Source organism: Eriocheir sinensis, chromosome 27 (assembly GCF_024679095.1).
Source record: "Eriocheir sinensis breed Jianghai 21 chromosome 27, ASM2467909v1, whole genome shotgun sequence".
NCBI lineage: Eukaryota > Metazoa > Arthropoda > Malacostraca > Decapoda > Varunidae > Eriocheir > Eriocheir sinensis.
The window spans coordinates 7,161,121-7,177,351 of NC_066535.1; the positions used below are offsets into that span (position 1 = coordinate 7,161,121).

At 44.4% G+C, this 16,231-nt stretch overlaps 1 protein-coding gene and 1 long non-coding RNA gene across 4 annotated transcripts in view; one reads left to right on the forward strand and one right to left on the reverse strand.

The window, feature by feature from the left end:
- LOC127004053 (uncharacterized) overlaps nt 1-16,231 on the reverse strand; it is a 101,480-nt gene that overhangs the window by 76,126 nt on the left and 9,123 nt on the right. The window contains exons 2-3 of one of the 2 annotated variants that reach the window (XR_007757597.1): nt 3,814-4,043; nt 1-3,592 (exon numbers count right to left, since the gene is read on the reverse strand). The exon at nt 1-3,592 is cut by the window's left edge and continues 486 nt beyond it. The exons of the other annotated variant lie outside the window; for it this stretch is intronic. This is a non-coding gene — a long non-coding RNA (uncharacterized LOC127004053). The remainder of the gene's footprint in view (nt 3,593-3,813; nt 4,044-16,231) is intronic. 2 annotated transcript variants of the gene reach the window in all.
- The window catches only part of LOC127004051 (sal-like protein 3), a 96,211-nt gene that overhangs the window by 55,729 nt on the left and 24,251 nt on the right, over nt 1-16,231 (forward strand). For both annotated transcript variants that reach the window (XM_050871332.1, XM_050871331.1), the window contains one exon: nt 7,023-7,099. The gene's annotated coding sequence lies outside the window, so the exon portion shown is untranslated. The remainder of the gene's footprint in view (nt 1-7,022; nt 7,100-16,231) is intronic.

Sequence of the window (16,231 nt, forward strand, 5' to 3'; positions counted from 1 at the left end):
ATCCTTCTTCCTAGGGAGTGATAAGCCTCTCAGACGGGCAGCCAAGGTCCCTCGCAGCGCCCCCTCCTCCTCCCCGCCCTGCCCTATAGTAACGCCCCTACACCCTTTCACCAGCGACGCCACTTTCCCTCTTGTGGCCGCGGGGCAGGACAGGACAATAACAGCACTCGGTGAAGGGTCAGGTGGAATAGAGGGAAAGGGAAAGGAGAGCGAGAGAGCGAGAGGAGGGAAAACGAGGCGATGTAAAAAATGAAGGAGGAAAAAGCAGGGGAGAGGTAGGTTCTATAAAAAAAATTCGGTTCATAAGAAGTGAAGTAGGAGGAGAAGGAGGTGCTGAGGGAGAGTATAGGCTGAGGAGATGAAGAAGGAACAGATGAGAGAAGATTAGAGGAGGAATAGGGGCTGAGCGAGAAGGTATAGGATGGGAAGGTGAGAAGTGGGAGGAGAGAGAGGAGGATAAGGAGGAGGAGGTGCTAAAAGAGAGAAGATGAGAAGACGAGAGAAGGAGAGTAGAGAAGTAGGTGCTGGGAAAGAGTATATGGTTACCTTAAACATGAGGAGGATAGAGGCAGAGTTCTTGGTAAATGCAGGGAGGAAAAGGTGATTGCCAGTAAAGGAAGGAAGGGGTGACTGAGCAAGATATAATCCTTCATGGGGGAATTACATTTACCGGGAAAGGATGCGAATGTGAAAATAATGGAGGAAGTCAGGACGAAAGAATGAGAGGAGGGAGAGGGAAAATGAGTCAAGAAGAGAAACACACGTCAGGATAAAGATAAAGGAAGTAAAAAAGAGGAAAAAAGAAATGAAACTGATGATGTAAGAGAGGAAAACGAGACAAGAGGATTCAGGTTTAGCGTCAGAAGAGGTACGGAGACAAAGGTGATATTGACCGAAACAAAAGTGGGTGGAAGCATGTGTTGAAATAGATGTTAAGTGAGAGTGGAATAAAATAAAACATAACGAGGATGATGGACGAGAAGGAGAAGTAGAAGGAAAGAAAAACATACCAAAAAAGCAAGGACAAGATTAAGAACAAACACTAGAAAAAAACGAAGAAGAATCAGACCAGAATTAGAAGGAAAAAACAAGATAAAAGAAAAATAATAAAAAGGAGAAGAAACATAATAAAAACAGGCTTGGATATTTAGTTTTATTTGAAGGCAAACAAGGAAAATACAGAGAGAAGGACACTGAGCATAAAAATACACAAAAAAGAACCAAGTCAAGGGAGAAAGAAGGATATAAAGGGAGGAAGAACATAATAGGGGAAGGAAATACGATTAAAAGAGAAGGAAAAACGATAAACGGAAGAATGAAATAAGGGAAGGAGGGAGGATATAAAGAAGAACCATATAAGGGAGAGCAATATAAGAGAAGAGAGAAGGATATAAGGAAAGGAAGAACGGAATTAAAAAAAAAAAAGAGCATCTGAAAATCTGGATCAACAAAGTACAATGAGCTGGTAACACTGAACACCACTAATGAGGAGGCGGAGGAAGAGGACGACGAGGAGTAAGCGAAACAGACCAACTTAGTAACATTGTATACAGGAACCCGCGCAAAGAAAATCAGACAGTTCCTCGAAGTGATAATAACAGGTCACTGCTTCCCTTCTCCCCTCTGACCTTATTCTGGGTAACAAAACGCTATACCCAGAAGAAACACAATAGAAGGAGGAGATACGTTTAGCAATATTTTTTTCCTCTTTTCAACACGGTATTTCTTCCCCTATCCAAGTCAGTGCAAGGAAGGGAAGAAGAAAAAAAAGGAGGAATAAAAAAGTTATGTTCCCTATGAGCCTGTGGAGGGAGGAAGGGAAGAATAGAGAGGGAAAGTGAGGGGAAAAAAAGAGGGAGAAAAAGAAAGAGTTCAGATGTAAAGTAAGAGGGTTTGAAAGCTTTTATGATCCCTCCACGGCATCGTTTTGTATTTTTTTGCAATTTGATTATAGCGTTTATAACCCGGAGTAAAAAGAAAAGAAAAGAGGAGGGAGGAGGGGGAGGGAGGAGCAGAACAGGGAGTAAGGAGTTGAAGGAGTCTGTGTTCTGGCTACGATACTTTTTTTAGTCATAGCATTTATAGTCCAGAAAGAGAGAGGAATAAAAATAAGGGAAAGGAGCGAAAGAAGAGAAAGGGGTTGAAGGCTTTTGTTCCCTTTACCCCATTTTTTTCTACGTTGGTCGATTACATAAACATTCACGCCTATATAGAGCTGAGGTCAAGGGGGGACTGAGACTAACCGAGGAATCAAGTATACCTCCATTAATTATAGGAACACGTATTACAAAACGAGTTCCTTCATTTATTTATCAAACTTTATGGACACGTTGCTGATTCCTGATATATTCGTGTATGTATTCGGGACGTATTCGCTTCTCTACTCCATTTCTGAAGCATTCACAAAGTCATTTCGCTGTTTTGTCTTTCATTCATACTTTAATGACACGTTGTTGATGAAGACGTGTAGGTTGGTGACGCCTGTTCGATCCTCGCTAGTCATCATAATGTTAGGTAGTCTTGTTGCACAGCCTTCAGCCTTCCCTTGATGCTTTCTGCTTTTTTGTTCGCCTTGGCCATCAGAACACAACAGTCATTGCATTCACGCGACTCTGTTCCTTTGTTCGCCTCACCAACAAGAGCACAAAAGTCGTGTCGCTCCGCCTTCACTTCCTCATTAACAACTTGCAAATCCTGCCTTCCTTATCACGGGTAGGACTGCACAGAGCCGAGGATTATCCAGATTCTCCCTCTCACTCTGTTTCCCTTCCCAGGCTCGAGGCACGACCCTGATTAGAATCTGCCGTGACCCGTTCCAGTTTGTCTCAATTGTTCAGAGACGCTACTGACGCATCATTGTTCAAGCGGCCTTCAGATGACATCCGATACCTTTGTTTAAAAGGTTAAGTGTAAGGGCTAGAAAATATTCGCTCCTTCGTTTCTGGAATGCATTGTACGTTGTTTATACTCGCTACTGATGCGTTACGGCTATCGGAACCTGAGGATGACATTCGAAATCTCAGTTTCTGTTAAAATAGAATGCAAGTTCTTGGAAATATTCACTGCGTCACTTTACTTTTCCAGTTAATCTTCCGATGGCACTGAATACCTTTGATGACGTTAGTGTAAAGGCTTCGTAACATTCACTGTTATTACGGACGGACATTACTCGTTGACGTTCAAGCAACACAACTTATCTCAGTTTAGTGGTCTTGATAACATTTCCTAAGTTTTTTTCTGGAATAACATCCTGGATTGGTAAAAAAAAAAAAAAACGTAGTAAAGTAGTGAGAGCAACTTTTTTTCCTGTTGCCTGTTTCATGTACACACCAGCAGCGTTTTTGTTGCCTACCGCCCGCGGCCGGTCCCAAGAACGTGACGCAAGGGAAGCACGACCATCCCAGGAACCGACGGACGGTCCCAGGGCGTTGTTTTCTCCATCAGGGCCGAACGTTGCCCGTCGCTCACCGCCATCAGCCCCGCGGCGCTGTGCCTCGGGGGTTGTTTGGCGACGTAAATCCTCCACCCGCCCACTGCCGCTCGCCGCGCCGCCACACGGACGATCTATTGCCTCGCTTGTGCTTGTGTGACTCTTGGTACATTAAAGTAAATAATGGCAGTTAGTTTTGCATTTAAGAGTAATTTAAAGTAGGTATAGGTTTTTATTCAATTTTCGATCGATTCTTTTTTTTTTTTTAGCAGAGGGAATAATGTTTGTAATGATTCATAACAAAACTTCGAACTAACGCATCCAGAGTGTCCAACGCACATAAGCAGATAGTTAACTTTCCAAAATGGTTCGGCGCTACTCACGACTGCCCACATGAAAGGACTGGACATCAACATGGCGACTGCTTTAGTAAGAAGGCTTCCAGATGGCCCTCCACGCCTGACAGTCTCGGCCGCCGCCCACACAAGTGCCCGGCCGCCGATGGGTCAGAGCCGGTTCCTCGCCGTTCACCTTCCGCCCCACGGGACGGAACAATGTCTAATTTCCATACAATCCTTCCCTCGGGTTTGCTCGCTGGCCCCGCGTGGCACATCTGATGCAAGTATATTTTTGTACCTCAGACAATTTTTCTTCTCCAGCTGTCAATTTTTATTTTTCAATTTGTCATGGGTCACATCAGCGACCCTTAACCCCGCCCCCACACCCACCTCAACAACCCCACACAGCCTCACCCCCGCACACCCTCACCCACACCCCCGCTACGCCAAAAATAGAAACACCTCTTTTCGTCCCCTGGAAGAGTGCCATCACCACCATCTGCCTCGCGGCCCCTCCTCGCCACCACCACTCGCCACACCTCCCCGCTGCGATAACACCACCACCACCACCACCACCATACGGACGTGACACTTACTTTGTTGCTGACTTCTTTCCTTCCTTTTCACACCACCACCAAAAATAACACCACCACTGCCAACAAGCTAAGTAACAAAGACATAAACGTCGAAAACAACCCATACACTTATCAATAAGCTCCTGAGGCGAGGGCATTGTATCCCCCTACCAGATTCACCCGCCTCCCCAACCCCGCCCCGCCCCGCCCCAGCCCCGAGGCACCGATAAGACTGGACCACTGAGGCTCTCAAGGAATCGTCCGTGATTTTTACTTGCCTGTTCTGAGAAAGAGGAAATACAGACTTCCTTGACGGTCCCCTTTTGCACTCTCCTCTTCCTCCTCCTCCTCCTCCTTCACCTCCTCCTCCATCCTCTCCTTTTTCACTTTCTGATCTCTCTTGTTTCTCATCTCGCTTACTCTTCCCTCTCTCTTTTTCCTTCTCGTTCTGCAGCTTAATATTTCTCGTCCATTTTCCATTTCCTTCCTTCCTTCCTTCCTCCTCCTCCTCCTCCTTCTTCATCCTCTCATTCTTTTGCTCTCCTTCTCATCTTTCCCATTTCCCTTTTCCTCACAATAGTTTTCCTTGCCCCTCATTTCCCCTTCGTCTCTCTCTCTCTCTCTCTCTCTCTCTCTCTCTCTCTCTCTCTCTCTCTCTCTCTCTCTCTCTCTCTCTCTCTCTCTCTCTCTCTCTCTCTCTCTCTCTCTCTCTCTCTCTCTCTCTCTCTCTCTCTCTCTCTCTCTCTCTCTCTCTCTCTCTCTCTCTCTCTCTCTCTCTCTCTCTCAGCCTCATATTTCCCTTCCTTTCTGCACCAGAGCGCTCTCACCCCGCCGCCCTTCCTTTCCTGCTCCCGCCTTCCCACCTCCCTCCCTCTCCCTCCATCTCTCCTGGGCTGCGCTGTGGGAGGGAAAGATAACGAAGTCAACAATGGAAGAGGAAGAGGAGGAGGACGGGGAGGAGGGGTGGGAGTAGGAGGAGGAGGAAGTAAAAAGAGGAGATAAAGTGGTGGCCTAGTTTTAAGGAAGAGTCTCAGTATTAAAGTCCCCCACGACTCTGTATTTGGTTGACGGCTATGAAGAGAGAGAGAGAGAGAGAGAGAGAGAGAGAGAGAGAGAGAGAGAGAGAGAGAGAGACAGAGAGAGTAATGGATCTCTGGAGGATTCTCGCTAAACACAGCCTCATCCCAGCATCTCTGTGCCATCCCAGGACCCTCATCACCACCATCATCACCACTTCACGTCATTCACTCCCTGCACCACCACAATATCATGACTGCCACCACCACTTTTATATCGTCATCATCATTATCACTATATAAACTACCTACACCATTCTCTCTCTCTCTCTCTCTCTCTCTCTCTCTCTCTCTCTCTCTCTCTCTCTCTCTCTCTCACACACACACACACACACAGATTACCATTCATTCATTTTTCCTCGCTTTAAGCCCACATATCTCCTTTAAACACACACACACACACACACACACACACACACACACACACACACACACACACACACACACTTTCACCTCCCGTTGATCAAGATACCAGCAACAACCCGTGATTCCCGGCGAAACAAACACACAAACAAACAAACAAACAACGCCGCCGCCGTTATATTGTTATTTTTATTATGTGCGAATAACAAAGAGAGCGACACAGGAAGGAAGCTTATGTACGCACTGTCGCGGGGCCCTCACTTTCCCTTAGACGAGAGATAGAGAGAGAAAGATAGATAGAGAGAGAGAGAGAGAGAGAGAGAGAGAGAGAGAGAATGGCTGAATGGGAGGATGGAGGGATGCAAAACAGAACTCAAACCCGTTTTTAACTCTTCGTATGGCAAAAGAACTAAACTTCGAACCCTAAAAGTTTTACTGCTCACGATTACGTCTCAAGAAAGTCCAAAAGTTTGCACGTCCAGAACAAATAGCGAATGCAATATAAATGTATAAATAACAGAAAGAAAGAAAAAGAAAGAAAAGGAAAGAAAAAGAAAGAAGAGAAAAAAGGAAGGAAGGAAAGAATGAAAAAAAACAATAAAAGAAGAAAGAATGAAAAAGAAAAAAATACATAAAACAATACAACACAATAAATTAAAATTAAAAAGATAAATAAGATAAAAATATAGTATACGCGATTCCTTGTTGACTTGACAGGAAAAAGAATATATAAAAGGTACCGCCTTCAACTTCTAATGCCAAGAAATATTGGGAAGTAATAATCGGTACGCGGAAAGAATAAGTGATTGTATAAAATAAACCTCCGATATTTTGTTTACTGGTGGAGTAATGATGCATAAAGAGAAAACCTCAGTTAGTGTGTGAACCCTGTCCGAAAAAGAAAAAAATAATAATGGAAAAGTATAAGTTGAAAAAGAACCTCAATTTGATATTATTTTTGTTTACTAGAAAGAATAAAAATAACAAAAAAGGGGGAAAGAGCATTTTTATCCATCTATTATATACTTTTCTATTTACTCGTTTATCATTTTCATTTATCGTCATTATTTTTTATTATCATTATTATTAGTTATTATTACTACTACCATTATTATCATCATCTTTATTATTAGTATTCGTGTATTCGCCTGATATGCTATTTTGGTTTGGGGTGACCTGACCTGACCTCATTGGCGCCGCGCTGTCAGCTCACGGACTAACAACAGGTGTGTCTCCGCAGGTGCTGAGGAGCCGAGCTGACCTGTCCTGCACCTCCCTCCCCCCCGCCCGTCAGCACCTGGACGCCCCGGCCCCAGGGTAACTATTCTGCTCCGGTCCTTTGATTAGGCGTCACTCCCTCTGCTTGGTTTGTGTCTGCCATCTGTTTTCTTTCCTCGCCACGTTTTCTTTTCTTTTTTATGTATATTACTATTTTTTCTTATTTCTTTCTCTCTATTTTTATATTTCTGCATTTTCCAATTTTTTCTGTATCTTTCAATTTTTTTACTCGGCTTGTTTTATTCGTTTTGTTTCTGCTATCTTTTTTTTTCCTCATCACGTTTCTCTTTTCATATTTCCGTATCTTCCTATATTTTTCTTATTTGTCTTTCTATTCTTATATTTCTGCATTTTTCATTTTTTATTTCTTCTGTATCTCCATTTTTCTGCTTCTGCATTCCTATTTTTTTCTTATTTCTGTATCTTTCTAATCTTCAAGAACATACGTGTTTCGAGATTTTTCTTTTCCTTTCTTTTATCTGCGTATATTTTTTTCTTTACTATATCGCCGTCTGTATCTTTTTATCCCTTCTCTCCATTCGTCCACCTCATCTCCAGTAATTTTCAGTAGTGTACGTTTATATCTAAATCAATATGTCTCCCTTTCACTTTATAATTTTCCTCTATTACTCTACCTACGTCTTTTATCTCCTACACCCTTTTCTTCATTCTTCTGCCTCCTCTCTAGCCACGTTTTCACAGCTATACGTCTTCCTTTTACAATTCCGCTTCTTTCCTGAACTTTTCTTGCCGTTCCTCTTCTTCCTTACATTCGTCTTTCTTCTTATACGGCTTCTCCTTCTTTACTCTACCAACGTTTTTATTTTCCTACACCCTTCTCTCCATTCTTCTGCCTCATCTCTACCCACTTTTTCACACCTATACGTCTTCCTTTTACAATTCCGCTTCTTTCCTTAACTTTTTTTTGCCGTTCCTCTTCTTCCTTACATTCGTCTTTCTTCTTATACGGCTTTTCATTCTTTACCGAGTTTTTTTTTTTTCTTGCACTCTTCTCTCTGTTCTTCTGCCTCTTGTCCAGCCATTCCCCAACAACTTTACGTCTTCCTTTTACAATTCCGCTTCTTTCCTTAACTTTTTTTGCCGTTCCTCTTCTTCCTTACATTCGTCTTTCTTCTTATACGGCTTTTCCTTCTTTACTCTACCAACGTTTTTATTTTCCTACACTCCTCTCTCTCACAACGTCTTCCTTTTACAATTCCGCTTCTTCCCTTCACTGTTTTTTGTTGTTGTTTTTTTTGCTGTTCCTTCTCTACATTCCCCTTTTTATGCTTTACGGCCACATTCACGTTCCTCCTTTATGGCCTCACTAAATTTGACTTCACCCTTCACCTTGCCTTGCCATTCCTTCCTTTATTACTCTTCCTTAACGCTTAACGTCCACGCTTTTAACGTTTCCAAACACACACACACACACACACACACACACACACACACACACACACACACACACACACACGCATCACCCAGACTAAAATAAGCCACAAGGGAACAAGAGAGAATGAGTAAACAGCCTCCCGGAAGTTCTGAGGCTTGGTAGAGGTCATCGGGGTGAGGGAGAAGAAGGGGAAGGTTAGGGGGAGGAGGAAGAAGGTTAGTGAGAGGGAGGAAAGGGACGAATATGATAGGGGAGGTAAGGGTAATTGTAACGGTGAGGGAAAGGGGGAAAGGAAAGCATTAAGGGAAGGGAAGGGAGAGAGTGAAAGAGGTGAGGAGGGAAGATGATTGGGGTGAGGGGAGGAATGAGGGAGAGGTGAGGGACCGGGAGGAGGAGAGGGTGTAAGGGGGTAAGGGGGATGTGGGGGCGTGTGTCCTAGCGATGTAAACAAAGAAAACTTTTCACATGACCTTTCCTACTGCTTCGGAGAGGAGGAGGAGGAGGAGGATAAGAGGATGAAAAAGAAAGGAGAAAAGACGAAGCGAATGAGGAGAATAAGGATGAGGATGATAAAGAAACAGGATGGAAGAAAAAAAAGATGAGGACGAGGAGGAAGAATAGAACAGGAATATAAAAAACGGCAAGAAGAAAAGGAGAGGGAGGAGCAGGAAGAGGCAAAGAAAAACAAAACCGAAGGAGAAGGATTATCAGTACTAGTGGAAGTAGTAGTAGTAGTAGTAGTAGTAGTAGTAGTAGTAGTAAGAGCAGGATTAGTAATAGTAGAGGGGAAATAAATAAGAGAAATCCGATAAACTACGAACAGAAGGGAAAGTCGGAAACAGAGGAGAGTCAAGTGGGCTGTTCGTCACCAGGACAGCGAGGTAATTGCCCATCACGCACACACACACACACACACACACACACACACACGCGTTACCCCCCTCCCCCCCCCAGAGTCAAGGTGCTATTGACGTGTATAAGAAGTAAAGAAACATTCAATTTTCCGCTCGCCTAAAAACTCATTTTTATTGCATTGATGAAGGAGGATAAAAAGGTTGAGTGAAAATTAGGCCTCAAACACTTTTTTTCCAATTTCGGAGAGAGAGAGAGAGAGAGAGAGAGAGAGAGAGAGAGAGGAGAGAGAGGAGAGAGAGAGAGAGAGCGAGAGGAGAGAGAGAGTAGAGAGAGAGAGAGAGAGAGAGAGAGAGAGAGAGAGAGAGAGAGAGAGAGAGAGAGAGAGAGAGAGAGAGAGAGAGAGAGAGAGAGAGAGAGAGAGAGAGAGAGAATAAACATTGAGTGTAAAGAGAGAGAGATGGAGAGGGCGAAGCGACGTCATTCAGTTTGAAGCTCCTGGTTAACACAAGGTTTGCCAAGCAGGAAAGATACATTGCTGTGAAGTGAACAAAATGAAGTTACCCGGAATGAATTGAGAGATATCCAAGTTAAGCCGTCCCGGACCGAGAGAAAAGAGCACTAACACAGGTCGGAGTGAAGCTACTGAAAGAAGAGCACACACCCACGGACAATGCCACACTAGAGACCGACAAAAAGCAAGAACAAGCTAATCAACCCACAGAAGTTCAACAGGAGCAACTGAAAGCCAAACCCAAGAGGAGGGTATCAGAACACCTCTCCTCCCGAAACTGACCTCTCTTTTTGGCCACTCCTTTGACCTCTATTCAGGAGCAGTAAGTAGCGGGCTTTTTTTAATATTTTTCTTTACGCCCTTGAACTGTCTCCTTAACTGTAAAAAAAACAAAAACAAAAAAACAAGTCCAGAAAGTGTGATTTGCAGCCTCCCCACACAGCAGCAATTCTGTCTACAATTCCACACAAAAAAACACGAGTGACAACATATCTAGAAACAGTTTATCAGGCACAATAGGAGGTCTGAGTATCATCCTGGGAGACATGACACACACACACTGCTGAAATAAGTGTCGAGGAAAAAATCTTGCAACACTCGACACATCAGAGGCAGCAGGACCTGATGGTATCGGTCCCATTGTTCAAAGGCGGTGTTTTGAGGAGTTATCTCTTGTGCCCTACACATTATCTAACACCTGCATGCCGCGGGGGTAGTGGCCTCTGTGGCTGAGTGGTGCTTTCATTTACAAAAACCTGTCTTTACGTTTTCCAGGCTGCATCACAAGTATTAGGTCACTCACTCGCGTGGAGCTGCGTCACGTAGAACCAGACACACGGAAAAAAGAAAACTGTCTATTTGAGTTGCCTAAAACGTGATCCTTCGTGACATCAACGGCTCTTACCGGCCAGATTTACTACCTTGACGAAACACAGACGGCAAAGAAGTGCAGTGTTTTGCCCGCCGATCCGCAAGGCCACAAAACATACACAACGGCTTTTTCTGAACAACTGTACCCGTGTTGTTTAACCTTTTCTGGCCTCAGCATCAATGTACGTATATGCAAGCAGTCTAACATCCATGGAACTGTGTATGAGGCGGTCCAGCATGTCTTGAGAAAGGTTTGAGTTGCTCGGAAGCGGATTAATTGAAATTGTTATTAATGACGAAGGGAAGTGTGTAATTACTATGAAGTTTTTAGATTCTTTTTACCTCTGTAATATTACTTCATTGTGTTTCGAGTGTGTGTGTGTGTGTGTGTGTGTGTGTGTGTGTGTGTGTGTGTGTGTGTGTGTGTGTGTGTGTGTGTGTGTGTGTGTGTGTGTGTGTGTGTGTGTGTGTGTGTGTGTGTGTGGCAACGCTATAATCAGCACCATAGTTCCTTGATGTTATCGTTTTCCCTCCCGTTCCTCTCTACTCCCTCCCCCCCTCATATCTCTCTCTCTCTCTCTCTCTCTCTCTCTCTCTCTCTCTCTGTCTCTCTGTCTGTTTCGCTTTCTATCTATTTCTTTATATGACTATTTCTATCTAACTGTATTTCTCTCTCTGTCTATTTATTTATCTTTATAACTCTGTCTATTTCTCTCTTCCTGCCGCCCTCCTTCCCACCACGCTCGCCGCGGCCAGAGCAGGTGAGCAGGTCCCGTCGATGAGCGCGTCTGCCCCCAACACTAGGCCGCCAGGAACAAACTCACTCACTTAACGAGCACGAAGATGATTTTGCGCCTCCTCTTCTTTTAGTTTTGTCTCTTCATTAATCTTGTTCGTAAATCATGGGTCAAGAAATGAGTGTGTGGGGGGGGGGGTCGGGGGGAGTGGGGGAGTCAGACGGGGAAGTAGGAGGTGGAAGGAAGAGTAAAGGGGAGGATATGGAGTATGGTATATGGTTTGTTTGGTTTGTTTCTCTCCCTCCTTCTCCCTCCTCTTCCTTTCCTCAGTCCCCCTACTCCACTCCTCTCCTCTCCACTTCTTATCTCCCTTCACTTCCTACTCTATCCACTCTCATTTATGACCCTCAAACTTCTACCTCCATCTCCTCTGCTCTCCCCTTCCCTCCATTCCACTCCACTCTCCCCATTGTCCATACCCTTCCACTTCCAACCCTTCCCCCCTGTATTCCATTCCTCCTACACTCCACTTCCTACTGACCCTTCCCCTCTTCCTCCCTTCAATTTCCTCGTCCTCTACTCTTCCCTCCTACCCTCCACTTCCACCTGACTCCCTCCTCATCCTCCCTGAGATTCCACTTTCTTCACCTCACCCTCTCCTCCTTCTCTCCCCTCCCTCCTGACCCTCCCCTTCTCCTCCATCCCTAATGAAAGGCCGCGTGGCTCCTGAAGAAGGCTATTTATATACTGCTTTCACTCGGCTACTTGCTCGAAGATGCTGCGGTTGTTGCTACTGCCGCCGCCGCCTCCACCGCCGCATGACTCGTTGGAGATGAAAGTCGAAAGAAAAAAAAAAGGTCAACAAACTGGCATCGATTACTTAACTTCACTTCCCGGTGTGTGTGTGTGTGTGTGTGTGTGTGTGTGTGTGTGTGTGTGTGTGTGTGTGTGTGTGTGTAAGGTGTGGCTCGGGTACATGCATTTACCTTTCTAAGTACCCACACCTGCGTACCTATTCAGGCGCCCACACTGTACCCAATCACGCACACACACACACACACACACACACACACACACACACCTGCGGCTACATGGGTGCATATACATGACTGGTGGAGGTGGGGGTGAGTATGACGTTCAGTATCTGCACTCTTTTATTGTAACCTGTGTAGCCGAGGAGGGAGAGACGGAGAAGGGTGAGGAAGAGGAAGAGGGTAATGGGGAAGGGAGGGGAAGATAGTGTGAGAGAATAGGAAAGATGATTAGGGTGAGCGTTGGGTGAGAGAGGAGGGTAAGGGATGTAAGGCGGTAGTCAATTAATTTATCTATCTATTAATGTATCTATCTATATATCAACCTATCTATCTATATCGCTCCATGTGTCCAGGTAGCTAGGTTAGTCAGCACAGGTAATGGACAAGCAGCCACAACATCGGCTTAACAAACACAAATACCACCAAAAAAGAAACACTCTCTTCCAGGAAACACAAATAAGACTCAAAACTTTACGCGACACAACACTTTTCTCAACACGCAAGGAAAAAGCAGAAAGGAGAATAGCCGCACTCACCACCCGCTTGTGTTGTAGTGAAAGATGCGACCCGGGGAGCAAAGCCTCTTCAAGAACTGCGGGTATAAGACAAGAACCGAAGAACAGATGCAGCACTACGGATATAAGACAAGAACCGAAGAACAGATGCAGCACTTCGGATATAATGGAAGAACCGAAGAACAGATGCAGCACTACGGATATAAGACAAGAACCGAAGAACAGATGCAGCACTACGGATATAAGACAAGAACCGAAGAACAGATGCAGCACTACAGATATAAGACAAGAACCGAAGAACAGATGCAGCACTACGGATATAATGCAAGAACCAGAGAACAGATGCAGCACTACGGATATAAGACAAGAACCAAATAACAGATGCAGCACTACGGATATAATGCAAGAACCAAATAACAGATGCAGCACTACGGATATAATGCAAGAACCGAAGAACAGATGCAGCACTACGGATATAATGCAAGAACCGAAGAACAGATGCAGCACTACGGATATAATGGAAGAACCGAAGAACAGATGCAGCACTACGGATATAAGACAAGAACCGAAGAACAGATGCAGCACTACGGATATAATGGAAGAACCGAAGAACAGATGCAGCACTACGGATATAATGGAAGAACCGAAGAACAGATGCAGCACTACGGATATAAGACAAGAACCGAAGAACAGATGCAGCACTACGGATATAAGACAAGAACCGAAAAACAGATGGAGCACTACGGATTAATGCAAGAACCGAAGAACAGATGCAGCACTACGGATTAATGCAAGAACCGAAGAACAGATGGAGCACTACGGATTAATGCAAGAACCGAAGAACAGATGGAGCACTACGGATTAATGCAAGAACCGAAGAACAGATGGAGCACTACGGATTAATGCAAGAACCGAAGAACAGATGGAGCACTACGGATTAATGCAAGAACCGAAGAACAGATGGAGCACTACGGATTAATGCAAGAACCGAAGAACAGATGCAGCACTACGGATATAATGCAAGAACCAGAGAACAGATGCAGCACTACGGATATAATGCAAGAACCAGAGAACAGATGCAGCACTACGGATATAATGCAAGAACCGAAGAACAGAGATGCAGCACTACGGATATAATGCAAGAACCGAAGAACAGAGATGCAGCACTACGGATATAATGCAAGAACCAGAGAACAGATGCAGCACTACGGATATAATGCAAGAACCAGAGAACAGATGGAGCACTACGGATATAATGCAAGAACCAGAGAACAGATGCAGCACTACGGATATAATGCAAGAACCAGAGAACAGATGCAGCACTACGGATATAATGCAAGAACCAGAGAACAGATGCAGCACTACGGATATAATGCAAGAACCAGAGAACAGATGCAGCACTACGGATATAATGCAAGAACCAGAGAACAGATGCAGCACTACGGATATAATGCAAGAACCAGAGAACAGATGCAGCACTACGGATATAATGCAAGAACCAGAGAACAGATGCAGCACTACGGATATAATGCAAGAACCAGAGAACAGATGCAGCACTACGGATATAATGCAAGAACCAGAGAACAGATGCAGCACTACGGATATAATGCAAGAACCGAAGAACAGAGATGCAGCACTACGGATATAATGCAAGAACCGAAGAACAGAGATGCAGCACTACGGATATAATGCAAGAACCAGAGAACAGATGCAGCACTACGGATATAATGCAAGAACCGAAGAACAGAGATGCAGCACTACGGATATAATGCAAGAACCGAAGAACAGATGCAGCACTACGGATATAATGCAAGAACCGAAGAACAGATGCAGCACTACGGATATAATGCAAGAACCGAAGAACAGATGCAGCACTACGGATATAATGCAAGAACCGAAGAACAGATGCAGCACTACGGATATAATGCAAGAACCGAAGAACAGATGCAGCACTACGGATATAATGCAAGAACCGAAGAACAGATGCAGCACTACGGATATAATGCAAGAACCGAAGAACAGATGCAGCACTACGGATATAATGCAAGAACCGAAGAACAGATGCAGCACTACGAATATAATGCAAGAACCGAAGAACAGATGCAGCACTACGGGTATAATGCAAGAACCGAAGAACAGATGCAGCACTACGGGTATAATGCAAGAACCGAAGAACAGATGCAGCACTACGGATATAATGCAAGAACCGAAGAACAGGGATGCAGTGAAGAGATTCCGAGATACGACCCAAAGATTATAAGAACTCGTTACTGAGCCCAGAGATGAAATGCTTAAAAGACTTAAAACCAGAGATATGATAAAAAAAAATAAAGCTACAGGGCTCAAGAACCATAATATCGCCACCAAAACTAGTAATACAGTAAAAAAAGAAGAAAACAAAACCATACAATAAAAAGATATTAAAGTTAAAATACAAAAAAATATTGGTAGTAGCTATACTGAAACAAACAAATTAATACATAAAAATCAAAAATAAAACTACAATTAAAAACAACAACACGAGAGATACAAATACAAAACAACAAGATCTCATTAGCAAAACACACAAGCATCTACTAGGCAACAACACTCAGTCAACACAACACACAACGCAACACTCAAACACAGGGAGGCAACAACAACAGCGCTGCTACTGCTTCCTCCAACACTCACGAAGATGTTGAAAAAGAAGAAGAAAAACAAAACAATCATACTACCGAATCGTGTTGTCTTGAGGGCGATACGATCTTAAGCAACGAATTTACTTCACACTCATCGCCAGACTTTACGTAAATGGCGATAATCTTGTGTGGTAAGTGTTTGCTAATGCCCGCGGCCGTCTGTGTCTCCCGCCTCCCATTAACACTTGTCTTACGCTCCCCAAGACAAACAATTCCCGCTTCTTTTTCTTTTCTTTTTCCTCTTTTGCCGGCGAGGAACAGACTTTCGCGACCCTTGACTTCCTTCTCCGCCTCCTCCCCCACTATCCTCTGTCTGGCCTCTCTCCCTCTGACTCCTTTCCCCTTCAGTTTCCCTTTCCTCGAGTGCCGTGTCCGCCTCCGCCCCACTATCCTCTGTCTGGGCTCTCCCTCTGACTCCCCCTTCAGTTTCCCTTTCCTCGGCTTCCTTCTCCCCCTCCTCCTCCACTATCCTCTGTCTGGCCTCTCTCTCTGACTCCTTTCCCCTTCAGTTTCCCTTTCCTCCCCCCTTCCGTATCCCACCTCGACTCTCCCCTTCCTTTCATCCTCTCTTA